This window comes from Phalangium opilio, unplaced genomic scaffold (genome assembly GCF_054372755.1).
Source record: "Phalangium opilio isolate 3A_F unplaced genomic scaffold, DU_Popi_V2 ptg000063l_1, whole genome shotgun sequence".
NCBI lineage: Eukaryota > Metazoa > Arthropoda > Arachnida > Opiliones > Phalangiidae > Phalangium > Phalangium opilio.
In genome coordinates, this window is record NW_028324180.1 from 1,244,209 (window position 1) to 1,264,470 (window position 20,262).

The 20,262-nt window shown below is 39.5% G+C and overlaps 1 long non-coding RNA gene across 4 annotated transcripts in view; it reads right to left on the reverse strand.

The window, feature by feature from the left end:
- LOC149662123 (uncharacterized) overlaps window positions 1–20,262 on the reverse strand; it is a 421,496-nt gene that overhangs the window by 284,279 nt on the left and 116,955 nt on the right. The gene's annotated exons all lie outside the window — the stretch shown is intronic.

The window sequence follows — 20,262 nt, forward strand, 5'->3', positions numbered from 1 at the left end:
CTTAACAATCTTAATTAAAATGAAGACTGAAGGAACAGATATTAATCAAAAATGTCTTCGTGGACAAAGACTAGAAAAAGTAAATGATAAGAGAACAAAATGGAATGACCGAAGTAACAGATATTAAATTTTTCAGTTTAAAGACATGATTATAAAGCATCAATTATTTGAAAAAAAATACTTATCTTCGTTTTTTTCACCAAAATTACATTTCTTCAAAAATTTTGTATCATGAAATTTTCCATTCTTTTCAAAATGGTTCGTGTCAAAGCTTTACTGTATAACAGATACATGCGGCATCGTTTATATTTACAGCTAGATTTCCAGTGTGGTCCATGATAGAAACAGTTCCTCGTTAGTGATATTTAAAAGGATTGCAGCTTTTAATTTGAACTACGATACGTTTTAATACTGGAAACTAAACCCAATAGTGAAATAAATACACAGCCCACCATTTTGTCGGTGTCCATTTACGTGTTTCGTGTTATACGTTTGCTCTACAATGTGTTCCTCATAAATAGCAAGTCGAAGTCGTACCAAACTAATTCAATCACAACTTTTAAAACAGTTCTCTTGCACTCAAGTTTGTTGTTAATAATATCTTTTATCCAAATTTTGATGATTGATTTATAAAACATTTTAAATCGTCGACCCATAAAATGGGACCCAATCGAATCGTGGTCGTATAAATGCAGGCGCAAAACCAAAGCACCCTAATGCGACGTTTAAAATGTCAATCATGATGAAAGGTAAAATTTCTTCCTTCGGTTGCATTTAGTCGTTTTAATTTCGAAAAGAGGAACCTTTAAAAATAAACCATATCCATACTCGGATATATATTCTAATCCTTTTCATTCGAAAACTGTTAATACCAAAAAGGATATATCGAATGAATCTTTCTTTCGAAAACAATGCTGTCAATGTAATTTTGGTGAAAAAAACGAAGATAAGTATTTTTTTCAAATAATTGATGCTTTATAATCATGTCTTTAAACTGAAAAATTTAATATCTGTTACTTCGGTCATTCCATTTTGTTCTCTTATCATTTACTTTTTCTAGTCTTTGTCCACGAAGACATTTTTGATTAATTGCTTCAAGGTTTAAATTAAAGCGTTTCAAGGTTTAAATTGAAGCGCTTCAAGGTTTAAAATAAAGTGCCTCAAGGTTTAAAATAAAGTGCTACGCTTCAAGGTTTAAAGTAAAGTACTTAATGTTCAAATTATAGTATGCAAAACTTTAATTTACGGTGGATTATACAGTAAAATATACGTTAAATTTATACTTAATAGTGTAACTATCTGTGTTTTTAATTTTACACGGCAGCATACTTTTTTCCCGGAAAACAGCAACGTTCAATTAATAATAACATTTCCTACACTTCCGTTTGAGAAATAAAAACTAGCTGTTTTTTCCACAGTTGTTAACATAAAAAACAATGTTTTGCTGTATATTTAAAATTAAGGTAATGTAATTTCAAACAGCATTAAATAATCAAAAACATGGTGAAAACTATTGTTTATTTGACATTAGTTTCTCAGTGTGTTTACCTGAAGTTTCAAACGTAAGCCTTGGTTGTTCTGACACTTAAGGAAAATAATAGTGGCCTTTCTTGTTATAATAATCGAATAACTATTGTCTATTTTACTATTTACTATTCGGTCTATATTTATATCGACATAACCAGCACTATCAACTGTTGCTTTAATAAACATTTCGGCCAAATTCTGGAGTCTCCCTCACATCGAGATCGAGAACGACAATTTCGATAAATAATGAATGGAAAGTCCACCAGGCGGTGTTAGTGTATCGATAAAATGGCGGGGTTTTTTTTTTTAGGGAGGGGACTAGGTAGTACTTGATGGTAGCGAAGATGAAGGTAAACTCGAACGTTCTCTCTCTACGTGAATGAGATCTTGGTAAAAGATAATGTTGCAGATTGGTGTCTATGTGGTATAGACGAAAGACTAGTGCATGGTGTTGTTTTTAGAATCCAATAAATTCTGAGAGAGCGGTAGCTCTCTTAGATATGACTTCATACTGCTCTTAATGTATAAGGAGGGTTTTTTGTTTGGATGTAGTTTTTTTTTGTATTGCATTAACTGTTTTGAAAAAATTCCACAGAACTACATTTCTGGCCCACAATATGTGGTTAAAATTTGAAAGAGATCCAATAATTAGTTAATTTTATAAAAAATAAAGTTGCTAAGGGTGGTTTTCATTTCCATAAAATTCATCACACCTTCTGTTGAAAAACAGGAATTTTTCCCATAGAAATAACATGGGAAATTTTCTGAAAAAAAACGATCCGGTGGCTCCGATGTTAGAAAAACTATACGCTTGTTAGACTTGAAAACGGTTTTAAATGGAAGGTACAACACCTAACATTCCGCTAAGCAATTTTCATTGACTATAATTAAGTCTAAGTATGTTTAAATTTAAATTTTCAAAACCATTCCAATCTGCGATATTTAAGCAGTGTAAAGAGACAGTTTATGATGTTAGCACTTTTAAAGCTAGTTGGTTCATATTTCGTGGTGGTTGAAAAACAAGGGGACCTAGGTTTGTGTGAGCTAACAAGTTAAGTTGGAAAAGGTCCCCCCACTAATAAATTATGTAACCAACTGCCTTTGGTACTTGTGGGTACTTGCAGGTACTTGTGGATGCTTGTAGGTACTTGTGGGTGCTTGTAGGTACTTGTGGGTGCTTGTAGGTACTTGTGGGTGCTTGTAGGTACTTGTGGGTGCTTGTAGGTACTTGTGGATGCTTGTAGGTACTTATGGATGCTTGTAGGTACTTGTGGGTGCTTGTAGGTACTTGTGGGTGCTTGTAGGTACTTGTGGGTACTTGTGGGTGCTTGTAGGTACTAGTGGGTGCTTGTAGGTACTTGTTGGTGCTTGTAGGTACTTGCGGGTGCTTGTGGGTACTTGCGGGTGCTTGTGGGTACTTGTGGATGCTTGTAGGTACTTGAGGGTGCTTGTAGGTACTTGTGGGTGCTTGTAGGTACTTGTGGGTGCTTGTAGGTACTTGCGGGTGCTTGTAGGTACTTGCGGGTGCTTGTAGGTACTTGTAGGTACTTGTGATTGCTTTTAGGTACTTGTGGGTGTTTGTGGGTGCTTGTGGGTACTTGTGGGCGCTTATGGGTACTTGTGGGCGCTTGTGGGTGCTTGTGGGTGCTTGTGGGTGCTTGTGGGTACTTGTGGGTGCTTGTGGGTACTTGTGGGTGCTTGTGGGTGCTTGTAGGTACTTGTGGGTGCTTGTAGGTACTTGTGGGTGCTTGTAGGTATTTGTGGGTGCTTGTAGGTACTTGTGGGTGCTTGTAGGTACTTGTGGGTACTTGTGGGTGCTTGTAGGTACTTGTGGGTACTTGTGGGTGCTTGTAGGTACTTGTGGGTACTTGTGGGTGCTTGTAGGTACTTGTGGATGCTTGTGGGTGCTTCTAGGTACTTGTGGGTACTTGTGGTTGCTTTTAGGTGCTTCTAGGTACTTGTGGGTACTTGTGGTTGCTTTTAGGTACTTGTGGGTACTTGTGGGTGCTTGTAGGTACTTGTGGGTACTTGTGGGTGCTTGTAAGTACTTGCTCCGGGTGCTTGTAGGTACTTGCTCCGGGTGCTTGTAGGTACTTGCTCCGGGTGCTTGTAGGTACTTGCTCCGGGTGCTTGTAGGTACTTGCTCCGGGTGCTTGTAGGTACTTGCTCCGGGTGCTTGTAGGTACTTGCTCCGGTGCTTGTAGGTACTTGTCCCGGGTACTTGTATGTGCTTGTAGGGTAGCCCTGACTATATTTTGTTTAAGGTTTTTAGCTTAATATCAAACAGACGTTAGCTTTTGCTACATAAATGTTTGAAATTGACAATCTCGGATCGTCTTTGTGAAGTTTTAAGGATATCCGAATTTCATATTGGCCTTATGACAATTTTGAGCTAAATGTTAAACGGACATAAATCAGCATTTTTAAAAATCTTGTATAATTGTCAATTTGGCCCTATTTCTGGGGTAAAAAATTGTATTATGTTAATTACAATAAGAATACAAACTTTTATTGATTTACGTTTTTTTTAAGTATCATTATAAATAAATGTCTGATTGAGCTAAATTTATGGTCCTCTTTATATATGTTTCTGCTTAGTGCAGATTTTGAAAATGTAAAACAGTTTCTTAACATTCTTAATTAAAATAAAGACTGAAGGAACAGATATTAATCAAAAATGTCTTGATTAGAATCAAGACCTAAAAAGTATCGATAAGACTGGGGTTATCACTTGTCTGAAGGATCAGATATTTATTTTTCTTTTTAATTGAAACTTAAATGCATGCTTAAGAAAAAACAACGTTCCATTACCGTTTTCCGTTGAAATAAATTATTTTACTGGTAATCAATTTCAAAAATTTACTTATCTCGGCTTTTCGACCACAATTCCATTCCCCGAAAACATTTTATCATTACATTAATTACTTTTGGGAGATAACGTGTCAAAATAACCTATAAAACAATAAAAAAACTGTAATAGCGGTCTGTTTAGCTATGACAAGAACCTTTTAAAAGTTTCAAGCACTATATTACCCTTTCGAGACTAACAGCACCTGAGCAAACTATATCTTAACCTGCTACTAGTTCGACCAGGGAGAATTGATGTAAACTGGAGTTGAAATTTCATCATGTGCGACCTCGGCCTTGAAACTCTCCCATAGTCCCAGTGTGTGTAGAACATAATTTTTTCGCTGTTATCTGCCAAAATCAATCTTTCTTGGTAGTGGCGCCTCCTCACTTGAATTTTTCATGATATATTAAGGTTTGAACGAACAAACTTCTAGATTACCATTTTCACTACTATGTCCCTCTGCTAACTTGAAACAAACTTTGCTCTCTTTTTGCTGCTCATTACCGGTGCCATTCCCTTGACTTTCTGTTCGTTATAACTACTATCATGAGTTTATATAATTGAAACCAAAATATAAAAAAATTGGATTTTTTTCCTTTTGTGCTACTTAGAATTTACAAATGTATATAACGTTGTCCGTGCCATATCAAATAGTCTCTAACCATTGTTAGAAACTAGAGAGAAATTGGGCAGTAACACTGATCATGCCCTGAACTATGAGAAAGAACAATACGACGGTTGACTAAAGTACACTTGATATTACATCATTTTGCAAAACCGCGAGTAAAAATCTTACTGTCCCTATTGAATTTGGCGCCATTGGTTTTAGAATAATTAAAATTTTCCACTGCGAAGTGTGCCGGTCACGAATGGGGATGTAACGTCTTTAGGAACCTTTTAAAACGCAATATCATACACGTACTCTCCCAAAAGTAATTAATGTAATGATAAAATGTTTTCGGGGAATGGAATTGTGGTCGAAAAGCCGAGATAAGTAAATTTTTGAAATTGATTACCAGTAAAATAATTTATTTCAACGGAAAACGGTAATGGAACATTGTTTTTTCTTAAGCATGCATTTAAGTTTCAATTAAAAAGAAAAATAAAGGGATCGACTAATCTGCTGAATGTCTGAACGTCTGAACTACTGAAAATAGTAGAATTCCTACTATAAAATTCTCCCATCCTACCAAACCATAAACTGTCTGAACGTTTTTGACTATTTTGCTGAAATGCCGAATTCTGAACAGTGAACAGTGAAATTAAAGTAAGAGATCGTCTGAACCTTTTTGACTATTTTGCTGAAATGCAGAATTCTGAACCATGAGCTTTGAAATTAATGTAAGATAGAGACCGTCTGAACTTTTTTGACTATTTTGCTGAAATGCTGAATTCTGAACCGTGAATTTTGAAAATGAAGTAGAATGGAGACCGTCTGAACTTTTTTAACTATTTTACTGAAATGCCGAATTCTGAACCGTGAACTTTGAAATTAATCTAAGATAGAGACCGTCTGAACTTTTTTGACTATTTTGCTGAAATGCTGAATTCTGAACCGTGAATTTTGAAATTAATGTAAGATGGAGACCGTCTGAACTTTTTTGACTATTTTGCTGAAATGCCGAATTCTGAACCGTGAATTTTGAAAATGAAGTAGAATGGAGACCGTCTGAACTTTTTTGACTATTTTGCTGAAATGCTGAATTCTGAACCGTGAATTTTGAAAATTAAGTAGAATGGAGACCGTCTGAACTTTTTGACTATTTTGCTGAAATGCCGAATTCTGAACCGAAATTAATGTAAGATAGAGACCGTCTGAAATTTTTTGACTATTTTGCTGAAATGCTGAATTCTGAACCGTGAATTTTGAAAATGAAGTAGAATGGAGACCGTCTGAACTTTTTTGACTATTTTGCTGAAATGCTGAATTCTGAACGTGAATTTTGAAAATGAAGTAGAATGGAGACCGTCTGAACTTTTTGACTATTTTGCTGAAATGCCGAATTCTGAACCGAAATTAATGTAAGATAGAGACCGTCTGAACTTTTTTGACTATTTTGCTAAAATGCTGAATTCTGAACCGTGAATTTTGAAAATGAAGTAGAATGGAGGAGAAAGGTTATTTTACTTCGGAAGTAGATAATTCTAAACAGTAATTTTTTGGAAAGGCATATTATAATTTGAGAAAGGTTATTTTATTTCGGAAGTAGATAATTCTAAACAGTATTTTTTTGGAAAAGGCATATTATACTTCGAGAAAGGTTATTTTATTTCGGAAGTAGATAATTCTAAACTGAAATTTTTTGGAAAAGGCATTTTGCAATTTGAGAAAGGTTATTTGATTTCGGAAGTAGATAATTCTAAACAGTAATTTTTTGGAAAAGGCATATTATAATTCGAGAAAGGTTATTTTGTAAACAGTAGTTTTTTGGAAAAGGCATATTATAATTCGAGAAAGGTTATTTTATTTCGGAAGTAGATAATTCTAAACTGAAATTTTTTGGAAAAGGCATTTTGTAATTTGAGAAAGGTTATTTTATATCGGAAGTAGATAATTCTAAACAGTAATTCTTTGGAAAAGGCATATTATAATTCGAGAAAGGTTATTTTGTAAACAGTAGTTTTTTGGAAAAGGCATATTATAATTCGAGAAAGGCCATTTTATTTCGGAAGTAGATAATTCTAAACAGTAATTTTTTGGAAAAGGCATATTATAATTCGAGAAAGGTTATTATGTAAACAGTAGTTTTTTGGAAAAGGCATATTATAATTCGAGAAAGGTCATTTTATTTCGGAAGTAGATAATTCTAAACAGTAATTTTTTGGAAAAGGCATACTATAATTCGAGAAAGGTTATTATATTTTGGAAGTAGATAATTGTAAACAGTAATTGTTTGGAAAAACAATATTATTATTTGGGAAGTCAATGAAGATAAACAACAATATTTTAGAAAAGGCGTAACATTGTTACACTATTTTCATTTTCATTTTCAAAATTCACGGTTCTTACATTAATTTTGGTTCAGAATTCGGCATTTCAGCAAAATAGTCAAAAAAAGTTCAGACGGTCTCTATCTTACATTAATTTCAAAATTCACGGTTCAGAATTCAGCATTTCAGCAAAATAGACAAAAAATTCAGACGGTCTCTATCTTACATTAATTTCAAAATTCACGGTTCAGAATTCAGCATTTCAGCAAAATAGTCAAAAAAGTTCAGACGGTCTCTATCTTACATTAATTTTGGTTCAGAATTCGGCATTTCAGCAAAATAGTCAAACAAGTTCAGACGGTCTCCATCTTACATTAATTTTAAAATTCACGGTTCAGAATTCAGCATTTCAGCAAAATAGTCAAAAAAGTTCAGACGGTCTCCATTCTACATCATTTTCAAAATTCACGGTTCAGAATTCAGCATTTCAGCAAAATAGTCAAAAAATTCAGACGGTCTCTATCTTACATTAATTTCGGTTCAGAATTCGGCAATTCAGCAAAATAGTCAAAAAAGTTCAGACGGTCTCCATTCTACTTCATTTTCAAAATTCACGGTTCAGAATTCAGCATTTCAGCAAAATAGTCAAAAAAGTTCAGACGGTCTCCATTCTACTTCATTTTCAAAATTCACGGTTCAGAATTCGGCATTTCAGCAAAATAGTCAAAAATGTTCAGACGGTCTCTATCTTACATTAATTTCGGTTCAGAATTCGGCATTTCAGCAAAATAGTCAAAAATGTTCAGACGGTCTCTATCTTACATTAATTTCGGTTCAGAATTCAGCATTTCAGCAAAATAGTCAAAAAAGTTCAGACGGTCTCCATTCTACTTCATTTTCAAAATTCACGGTTCACAATTCAGCATTTCAGCAAAATAGTCAAAAATGTTCAGACGGTCTCTATCTTACATTCATTTCTGTTCAGAATTCGGCATTTCAGCAAGATAGTCAAAAAAGTTCAGACGGTCTCCATCTTACATTTATTTCAAAATTCACGGTTCAGAATTCAGCATTTCAGCAAAATAGTCAAAAAAGTTCAGACGGTCTCTATCTTACATTAATTTCAAAGTTCACGGTTCAGAATTCAGCATTTCAGCAAAATAGTCGAAAAGGTTCAGACGATCTCTTACTTTAATTTCAATGTTCACTGTTCAGCTAGAATTCGGCATTTCAGCAAAATAGTCAAAAAGGTTCAGACAGTTTACGGTTTGGTAGGATGGGAGAATTTTCTAGTAGGAATTCTACAATTTTCAGACGTTCAGACGTTCAGACATTCAGCAGATTAGTCTATCCCAAAAATAAATATCTGATCGTTCAGACAAGTGATAACCTCAGTCTTATCGATACTTTTTAGGTCTTGATTCTAATCAAGCCATTTTTGATTAAAAATTAACTTGAACATTTATTTGGGTATTATTATACACTGTAAAAAATAAGCGTGCTTTTGGCATTCAAAACTGATAGTGACCATTCAATTTTGAACAAGACTCTATTGACGCGTTCACCTTTAACCAGAGACATTCAATTTTGACCAAAGGGTATTTTAGGCGTTCAAAACCAGTCATGAGCATTTATTTTTGATCAAACTACCGTCATGTTGATAAAAACTTAACTCAAGCATTCATTTTTTAAACAACTTACACATTACCATTCAAAAATGAATCTTTATCCCATTCAATTTCAATTTTGAATAACCGCCTTGGGCTAATGAAGCGTTCAGATACGGTCGTTTTGGCGTTCTAATAGGATTGTATTAGTATTAGTATTAGTATTAAAACAAGAGTGTTTTAGGTATTCAAATAAGAACTTTTTGACTTTCAAACGAGTGCATTATGGGCGTTCAAACGAATGCGATACGGGCATTCAATCGAGTGCGATATGGGCGTTCAAACGAGAACGGAATTGTTCAATCGCAAAAGGTGTGGCAAACAAAATTAATTCTGCCCTAAAATTACTTGATTCCGCTGCTGTAAATTTCTACTACAAACAAAGCTTTCTTTAAAAATACCATAACTTCTCAACAATTTACTATAACGTGCTTATTTACCTTGAATTAAATATATATTTGCCTGTATAAACATCATTATACAATAATATCAAAGGAAATGTTACGGATTATTGCGTATTTCACCTTTTCCATATATTTACATAGGCCTTCAAATAGTTTGATAATATAACTTATTGCTACAACGTTATAATCGGAAAGAGCTTGATAATGAACGCTTTCTTCATACAACAGAATTATTATTTAATACAACCATTTTAGCTTATGTGTTTCAAATTCACCCGCCCTCAGAAGATGTACAAGCCTTAAACACATTAGATTTCTTCCTTATCAGTGTGTTTACTATATTTAATATAGTATGCCCTACCATAAGGCATTCAGCGATGAAACTTGAAATCAAATTTCTCCAGGCTATTCAAAATTCAACGTCAAATTTCAATGCTTCATCAAACGCTTGTCCACCATGTATTATTAAATGGTGAAGTGCTTAATTTTAAACGAAAGCAATTGAATATGAACGCTTGATCAAACTCTCCGATGTTGCTCAATAATGAATGCATAAAGATACAATATTAAACGTTTAATCTTCCAATTTAATTTGAGCGGTTTCGTGCTTAAACTTACACGATATACTAACCTCTTAGCACCGTTCAAATATGAATGCGTGCGCGTTTAATTTTGAACAATAGTGTTCTGTTCAAATTTGAGCGCAAAGAAGTTATTCAAATTTGAACGCAAAGAAGTTATTCAAATTTGAACGTAAAGAAGTTATTCAAATTTGAACGCAAAGAATTTATTCATATTTGAATGTTAAAGCGTACCACCACAGTGTCGGGGCTATGCACGCCTAAGCAATCAAAGATGAACCTCACTTTTTTACAGTGCAATTATCCATAAATAAAACCAGCATAAACTCCTGCTTCAGAGGGAAATGTATCTCTAATTTTTGAAACTACACACGACGGTATAACCATTCTCACACGTTCCCCGAGTACTCTGTAGATGAATCCAATAAACTGCCTGTAAGCTATGTACCTGGCTCTCGAAGTTGGGGACGCTAGCTGGATGGCGCGCTTACTTCCCCCCCTTGCTTTGTTGCTCTCCGTTCTTTTCGCTTGTGCGGCCGCCAGCTTGGGTCCTCAACAGTGCGTTGTATCACACCTCCTCGGTGGTGAGAGCTAGCTAACCACTGCGTTTTGTGGGCTGAGTTGATACGCGCCCTTCCCAAGCCAAGGTGTGCAGGTATCGTGCTGAGGGCTGTGTGGTACCGGGGAAGTTAATCTACGGTATCTCGAACGATCCCCTCGGGGTACCAGGCGAAACCCCGTTTTAACTAGCCTTCCACCCGGGATGAGGACTACCGGGTGGTGACCTCTTATTTGCCTCATTACTCGTGGGACCTTTATGGATACTACTACTACAAAAAACAAAACCAAAAACAAACCTGGGCATGGAGCCGGCTCTACCGGTACCCAGCCTACTCACAGGGAAGGAGGCAACTCCCAACCTGCTTTTGGGCGAGCTGCTGCCTCCGGCAGCACCCACCCTCAATCGGCGGAAAGCCAAAAATCGCTTCCTGCTCCTCAACTGGGTTCTACCAAGTTGAGTGAGGCTAATAGGAGGCGAAAGGCCAACCGCCGAAGAAAACAAGCCCTCCAAGGTGGCCAGAACTCTGCACTGGGTGTAAGAGATACGGGTCGAGATGGAACTCCTGTACCTTCGGATGCTGGGAATAACGTTTTGGGTACGGACTCTACGCCTGGTGCAAGAGAAGCTACCACCTTTTCTGGGAAGAGAGCTAGGACCGAGGACTCTGATCCCTCGCCTAGCTCACAAGCGGCGGCGCCAAAGAAGACTAAGTCTTACTGCGACGTCGCCAGCATTGTCAAGATGGCCATCGTTAAAGATGGCTATCCTACTAATGCGGTCACGGATGTGGACGTCGTTCCCATCCAGGCCGCTATACTCGACGCACTGGACGCTGAGCTCTCCGACAAACGGAAGAAGTCCGACAAACGGAAGAAGTCCGTCCAACGGAAGAAGTCCGTCCAACGGAAGAAGTCCGTCCAACGGAAGAAGTCCGTCCAACGGAAGCAGGTCAGAAGAAGATCGTCAGTCCGATAGTAACACATCCGGAAGCCACACCACTGACCCCTGAACCCCAAGTTCCAGTGGAAACTTCAAGACTTGAGAGAGAAAAGAGAGACCACCCGACTACGTCAACAACCGAAGACATTAAACCTAAGAAAAAGACCCTCCGAAAATTGAGTACATCAACGGATGTCGACCGAATAACGGAACCGGAACAGGAAAAGAGAGGTTTTACAACCCCTTTGTCCATCGCTCCGGAGCCAACTCCAAGACCTACACGGAAAATGATGAGTAGCAGTATCTCAAGTGACGAGCCAGAGATCCACGATCCCCGCAAAAGAAGTCACCCCCCTACCTCATCTTCAGTCATTGGAAGGAGAAAGAAACCATTGCGCAAAGTATCGAGCAGTAAAAGCACGTCGTCAAAAGAACCGTCCATCTCGCATCCTCAAGCTGAACACAGAAGGCGAAATAGTCCACGGCCTCAAGATCAGCTCAGTACGTCTTCCGACGAGATTGACAGGAAAGAAGACCGACAACGAAGAAGAAAGCGCATGAGAGCTACGACAACGACTAGTTCATCGACAAAGCCAGTGAAAAAGACGCCGAAGTTCCATACCATATCTACTAGTCCGGAAGGAGAAGCCCCTCTTCCGTCAAATGGAACAAGTTCGAATAAGTCAGAAGCCGCGAAACCCTCCTCTATCCGGCCCCACTGCCTGTGGTTCCACGAGTGGATCTTTCGATCCCACAGGAGGCCGAACCACCTCAACCCGATCTCGCCAATACAGTCCCCAAGGTTGTTGCCCAGGATCCCGAAAATTTTCCCCCTCTCGCTGACGTCCCACAACAGGACCAGCCTATAGTGGACGCCCCACGACCCCTCACGCCTGACCTAGTGCAAGAACCTGAGCCCGAGCAGCAACCGATATCAGACCTCGTCGACGCAGATGTCCCACGACCGCCAAATCCATTTCCGCTCAGATCTCAGGCCTACCGGTATTACGAGGACTATGGCCCCCTTCCCATCCCACAGGACAGGCTATACCAATTTGATGAATATGATAAACTGTTCCTCGAGGAGCTACCATATCTCCAGGAACCTCCGAAAGATCGGGACCTATTCCCCGTTGCTTGGGAGGGGATCCCCAACGGCATTGCCATCCGCCTTTATCCAGTTCATCCGGACGGGTATCCAATTTTGCGCCGTCCAAGCGCGACTTACGTATGCCAAGCATGCGCAGCAGTCGGAGGTCATTTTTCTTCGCTCTGCCCTCGGAAGTTCATATTACGGAACCGACATCATGGAAACATGAAAACACGAATACACCCCGATTGAACATTCGCCTTATATCCATTACATGCCTTTTTTTCCCCCGCTATCCTTTTCTCTTTTCTCTTCCTATTTCCCTGCTTTCTTCTCCATCCTCTCCTTCTTTTCCGAGGGGGTGCATGCAGCGGCCTCATCTCTGAAGCCGTTGCAGACGATGATGGAGGGCTGAGCACCCTGGTCCACTTTTTGGACTATGTTCAGCCCGCCATCATCTAAGCTCCTCCTCCCTTCCTATCCCATCCAAGAAACCCCTGTTCCCAAACTCAAACCGAGACGAGAAGGAACGCCGGTTTGTTGTAATAAGTTAGTTCAAGTTTGGTTCTCGAACCATAAGTTCGCCTTTTGTTTTCTGCGGGTCAGATCCGCTTCGTCCCGAACGAGTTAGTTCGTGTTTTCCGCGGGACCAGGCACGGGTCCGTTTTTTGATTTATACGTAATTTCGCGAGCGAAAATTTTTGTATTCCGCGTGACATCGCGCCTCCAATTATTGGATCTCACTTAAATATTTTCAACGTAAATATCGTTTCACTTTAATAAAGAATTAGTTCAAAAGATCAACCACAAGGTATTAATCAAAAATGTCTTGATTAGAATCAAGACCTAAAAATTATCGATAAGACTGAGGTTATCACTTGTCTGAAGGATCAGATATTAATTTTTCTTTTTAATTGAAACTTAAATGCATGCTTAAGAAAAAACAACGTTCCATTACCGTTTTCCGTTGAAATAAATTATTTTACTGGTAATCAATTTCAAAAATTTACTTATCTCGGCTTTTCGACCACAATTCCATTCCCCGAAAACATTTTATCATTACATTAATTACTTTTGGGAGAGTACGTGTATGGTTTTGCGTTTTAAAAGGTTCCTAAAGATGTTTCATCCCCATTCGTGACCTGCACGCTTCGCAGTGGAACAGTTTAATTATTCTAAAACCAATGGCGCCAAATTCAATAGGGACAGTAACATTTTTACTCGCGGTTTTGCAAAATGATGTATTATCAAGTGTACTTTAGTCAACCGTCGTTTTGTTCTTTTTCATAGTTCAGGGCATGATCAGTGTTACTGCCCAATTTCTCTCTCTAGTTTCTAACAATGGTTAGAGACTATTTGATATGGCACGGTACAACGTTATATACATTTGTAAATTCTAAGTAGCACAAAAGGAAAAAGAATCCATTTTTTTATATTTTGGTTTGAAATAAATAAACTCATGATAGTAGCTATAACGAACAGAAATTCAAGGGAATGGCACCGGTAATGAGCAGCAAAAAGAGAGGAAAGTTTGCTTCAAGGTAGCAGAGGGACATGATAGTGAATATAGTAATCTAGAATTTTGTTTCGGTTCAAACCTTAATATATCATGAAAAATTCAAGTGAGGAGGCGGCACTACCTAGAAAGATTGATTTTGGCAGATAACAGCGAAAAAATTATGTTCTACACACACTGGGGCTATTGGAGAGTTTCAGGGCCGCAGGTCGCACATGATGAAATTTCAAGTCCAGTTTACATCAATTCTCCCTGGTCGTACTAGTAGCAGGTTAAGCTATAGTTTTCTCAGGTCCTGTTAGTCTCGAAAGGGTTATATAGTCCTTGTAACTTTTAAAAGGTTGTTGTTATGGCTAAACAGACCGCTATTACAGTTTTTTATTGTTTTATAGGTTATTTTGACACGTTATCTCCCAAAAGTAATTAATGTAATGATAAAATGTTTTCGGGGAAAGGAATTGTGGTCGAAAAGCCGAGATAAGTAAATTTTTGAAATTGATTACCAGTAAAATAATTTATTTCAACGGAAAACGGTAATGGAACGTTGTTTTTTCTTAAGCATGCATTTAAGTTTCAATTAAAAAGAAAAATTAATATCTGATCCTTCAGACAAGTGATAACCTCAGTCTTATCGATAATTTTTAGGTCTTGATTCTAATCAAGACATTTTTGATTAATATCTGTTCCTTCAGTCTTCATTTTAATTAAGAATGTTAAGAAACTGTTTTACATTTTCAAAATCTGCACTAAGCAGAAACATATATAAGGGGACCATAACTTTAACTCAATCAGACATTTATTTATAATGATACTTCAAAAAAAAAACGTAAATCAATAAAAGTTTGTATTCTTATTGAAATTAACATAATACAATTTTTACAATCATTTATTGAAGCGCCCCCCTAAAAATTCCAGAAATAGGACCAAATTGACAATTTTACAAAATTTTTAAAATTGCTGATTTATGTCCGTTTAACATTTAGCTCAAAATTGTCATAAGCCCAATATGAAATTCGAATATCCCTAAAACTTCATAAAGACGATCCGGGATTGTCAATTTCAAACTTTTTTGTAGCATAAACTAACGTCTGTTTGTTATTAAGCTTAAAACCTTAAACAAAATATAGTCAGGGCTACCCTAAAAGTTCACAAAGATGATCCAAGATTGTTAATACGCCTAAAAAGTGCCATCTTCAAAATATGTAGCCGGGGAAAAGAGAGCGTGATCGAGTGGGCTATGCTAGTGGTTGGAAGTTGCGGGGGTTGGGACAGGGATAAGGGAGTTGAGATGGATTGGAAATGATGATGGGCGACCTGCGGCACCGTATCTCTCCCAATGTACCTCGCGCAAGCCCCTACCCTTCGGTAGGCGATTGCTAAGTGCTGCCGCGTAGCGCCATTTTATTTGTATGAGAACTAGCTTCTATTTTGAAGATAGAGGGAGCGCCCTTTACAATTTTGTCCAGTACGACCCTACCTAACCGCTGAGGATGCTGGGAGGACTATAATGCCTATAGGTATGGGGGTTTCCACTCCATTCCTCTCGCCTTCAAGGTTGGGACTCCAGGCATAGCCAACTCCATCACGCACTCGACAACGCAAAGCAACTCGCGCCAGCGTGGGAAATAAGGCGGTGACACAGGGCAAATGACCATTTTAAAAATTGCCTGGTCCAGTTCAAAAATTAAATCGGAGGAGGGGTCAGTGGTCCACGAGACTACTAAGAAAGTTCAAGGGTAACCAGACTCCACCCATGAAAATTCTAATATTTTAATTATCCACTTCTTTAGTTTAGCAGACGACGTGCTCCGGTCAATGGTCACGGACCAGTTTACTTATTCCAAGTCAGGAAAGTCGCTGGCCTAATGTCCAGTTTAAAAGAATTGTTATTTGGTCACGGACCAGAAAACTCACGTAAACGCGACGCGAATGACGAAAACTACGTATTTTCCGACTGAGGAAAGGCGAAATAGCCCGGCCTCCTTTTACGTCCCCCCTCATACAACTTTTGGAAAACAAATTTCCCTGAGATTTCCAGGCTTTTCCCCGTATACTTCCCTGAGTTTTCCAGGTTTTTCCCGTATATGGAATATCCTATGGAGCAAATGTTAACGAAGGAGGGAAGGGGCAAATAGGACTATTACATAATCAAAGGATATCCTCGTATCTCTAATATAACCAGAGTTACGAGCTTCCAAAATTTAGTGTAATGTTAATCCTATGGAGGAGGCAAAGTACCTACAAGCACCCGGGGCAAGTACCTACAAGCACCCGGAGCAAGTACCTACAAGCACCCGGAGCAAGTACCTACAAGCACCCGGAGCAAATACCTACAAGCACCCGGAGCAAGTACCTACAAGCACCCGGAGCAAGTACCTACAAGCACCCGGAGCAAGTACCTACAAGCACCCGGAGCAAGTACCTACAAGCACCCGGAGCAAGTACCTACAAGCACCCGGGGCAAGTACCTACAAGCACCCGGGGCAAGTACCTACAAGCACCCGGGGCAAGTTCCTACAAGCACCCGGGGCAAGTTCCTACAAGCACCCGGGGCAAGTACCTACAAGCACCCGGAGCAAGTACCTACAAGCACACGGGGCAAGTACCTACAAGCACCCGGAGCAAGTACCTACAAGCACCCGGAGCAAGTACCTACAAGCACCCGGAGCAAGTACCTACAAGCACCCGGAGCAAGTACCTACAAGCACCCGGGGCAAGTACCTACAAGCACCCGGGGCAAGTACCTACAAGCACCCGGGGCAAGTTCCTACAAGCACCCGGGGCAAGTACCTACAAGCACCCGGAGCAAGTACCTACAAGCACCCGGGTCAAGCACCCAGGAGCACCCGGGGCAAGTACCTACAAGTACCCGGGGCAAGCACCCAGAGGCATCCGTGGCAAGTACCCACAAGTACCTACAAACACCCACAAGTACCTACAAACACCCACAAGTACCTACAAACACCCACAAGTACCCACAAGTACCTACAAACACCCACAAGTACCTACAAACACCCACAAGTACCCGGGGCAAGTACCCGCAAGTGCCTCCAAGCACCCGCAAGTAGTTACAAGTACCCACAACTACCAACAACTACCTACAAGTACCTACAAGCACCCACAAGTACCTACAAGCACCCACAAGTACCTACAAGCACCCACAAGTACCTACAAGCACCCACAAGTACCTACATGCACCCACAAGTACCTACAAGCACCCAAAAGTACCTACAAGTACCCACAAGTACCTACAAGCACCCACAAGTACCTACAAGCACCCACAAGTACCCACAAGTACCTACAAGCACCCACAAGTACCAACAAGTAGCCACCAGTACCTACAAGTAGCCACCAGTACCTACAAGTAGCCACCAGTACCTACAAGCACCCACAAGTACCCCCAAGTACCTACAAGTACCTACAAGTACCCACAAGTACCCACAAGTACCTACAAGTACCCACAAGTACCCACAAGTACCTACAAGTACCCACGAGTACCTACAAGTACCCACGAGTACCTACAAGTACCCACGACTACCTACAAGTAGCCACAACTACCAACAAGTACCCACAAGTACCCACAAGTACCAACAAGTACCCACAAGTACCAACAAGTACCCACAAGTACCAACAAGTACCCACAAGTACCAACAAGTAGCCACCAGTAACTACAAGTAGCCACCAGTACCTACAAGCACCCACAAGTACCCCCAAGTACCTACAAGTACCTACAAGTACCCACAAGTACCTACAAGTACCCAAAAGTACCTACAAGCACCCACAAGCACCCACAAGAACCCACAAGTACCTGCAGGCACCCACAAGTACCCACAAGAACCCACAAGTACCTACTAGCACCCACAAGTACCCACAAGCACCCACAAGCACCTGCAAGTACCCACAAGCACCTACAAGCAACCACAAGTACCTACAAGCACCCACAAGTACCTACAAACACCCACAAGTACCTACAAGCACCCACAAGCACCTACAAGCACCCACAAGTACCTACAAGAACCCACAAGTACCTGCAGGCACCCACAAGTACCCACAAGCACCCACAAGCTCCTGCAAGTACCCACAAGCACCCACAAGCACCTGCAAGTACCCACAAGTACCCACAAGCACCTGCAAGTACCTACAAGCAACCACAAGTACCCACAAGTACCTACAAACCCCCATAAGTACCTACAAACACCCACAAGTACCTACAAACACCCAAAAACACCTACAAGCACCCACAAAAACCCACAAGTACCTGCAGGCACCCACAAGTACCCACAAGAACCCACAAGTACCTACAAGCACCCACAATTACCTACAAGCACCCACAATTACCCACAAGTACCCACAAGTACCTACAAGCACCCACAATTACCCACAAGCACCCACAAGCACCCGCAAGTACCCGCAAGCACCCACAAGCACCCACAAGCACCTACAAGCACCCGGGCAAAGCACCTACAAGATCTCAAACGCCATGTTTTTCTTGCTTAATATCCCTCTAACGGCTTGAATCACGACATAAACGCCGTAAGTCCAATATAAAAAATTAGGGCCAAAATGCGTGTCTCTAACAGTGGTAAAACGCCGTAATTCCAATACCCAAAACAACGTAAGTCAAAGTATGTGTTAATAATGATAAAAATCAATACTTAAACTTAATTTATCTTAATAAAACTAAGGAAAGGCACATCTACGGACTGTTATCTTTCATTTAAGATGGTTCCCAAACATAACGAATGAATAGTTTTCTTTATATGCCTTCCTAGAGAAGGTCACTTTACAAAAAAATCCCATACTATCTCTATGGAAGAATATAGTATTTTTCACCAAATGTCGGATTCATTTTATGGATTCTAAAACCACCGTTAACAACTTTTTTCATTATAGAATTAACTATTCGTTGGATCTCTTTGAAATTTTAACCACAAAACTAGGGCCCAAATTTTAGTTCACTGGCAAAATTTCAAAGCAATATACACAATACGAAAAAAGTTACGGCCAATCAAAGAACCCTCCTTTAGCATTAGAGGCAGTATCAAGTCTTATCTAAGAGAGCGACCGCTCTCCTAGAATGTTTTATTTTCCTCTGGTTTAATTCCCTTATGGGACGATAGTGACGATTTGAGTTAGGCCTACATAACTCCCCTTCGCTATCGGACATTAGGGACTTGTAGCGTGTAACCCCCTCACGACCGGCCAAATTGTTTTCCCGGGGCGAAGCGTTACAGTTAATTTAAAAACAATTTTATATAACTTAATTTAGGATAAAACCATTTTAGAACTAACAAGACGGCCCAAGGGCTCGTAATAGTAGCCACATCGTACGAGTGAATAGCCCCTCTATACCCTACCCTAATGAGTGGATAACCCCTCTATAACTTACCCTAATGAGTGAATAGTGCTATCTTTTACAATGCTTAAATGATTTACCGTGCATAAAATCAGAGTTAATAGCCCCTCGATGCCCTACTCTAAACAGTGATAAAATTATAACCGTATAAACTTACTTACGCTGTAATTCTAATATTCCGGCGAATCGAAGAACAGATATTTATGCCCAGAAACGTTTGAAAGCGAAAGTTTAATTATAGTGATTATCCCCTCGAATTACCTTTAGCAATGCTAAAATGATCAAACGCGTAACGCTCATTTAACACTATGTTAGCTCTATCTAAACCCATACCCGAAAGATACAAGTTCAGAAGTATCCGACCCCAAAGATACAAGTTCAGAAGTATCCGACCCCAAAGATACAAGTTCAGAAGTATCCGACCCCAAAGATACAAGTTCAGAAGTATCCGACCCCAAAGATACAAGTTCAGAAGTATCCGACCCCAAAGATACAAGTTCAGAAGTATCCGACCCCAAAGATACAAGTTCAGAAGTATCAGACCCCAAAGATACAAGTTCAGAAGTATCCGAGCCCAAAGATACAAGTTCAGAAGTATCCGACCCCAAAGATACAAGTTCAGAAGTATCCGACCCCAAAGATACAAGTTCAGAAGTATCCGACCCCAAAGATTCAAGTTCAGAAGTACCCGACCCCAAAGATTCAAGTTCAGAAGTACCCGACCCCAAAGATTCAAGTTCAGAAGTACCCGACCCCAAAGATTCAAGTTCAGAAGTATCCGACCCCAAAGATTCAAGTTCAGAAGTACCCGACCCCAATGATTCAAGTTCAGAAGTAT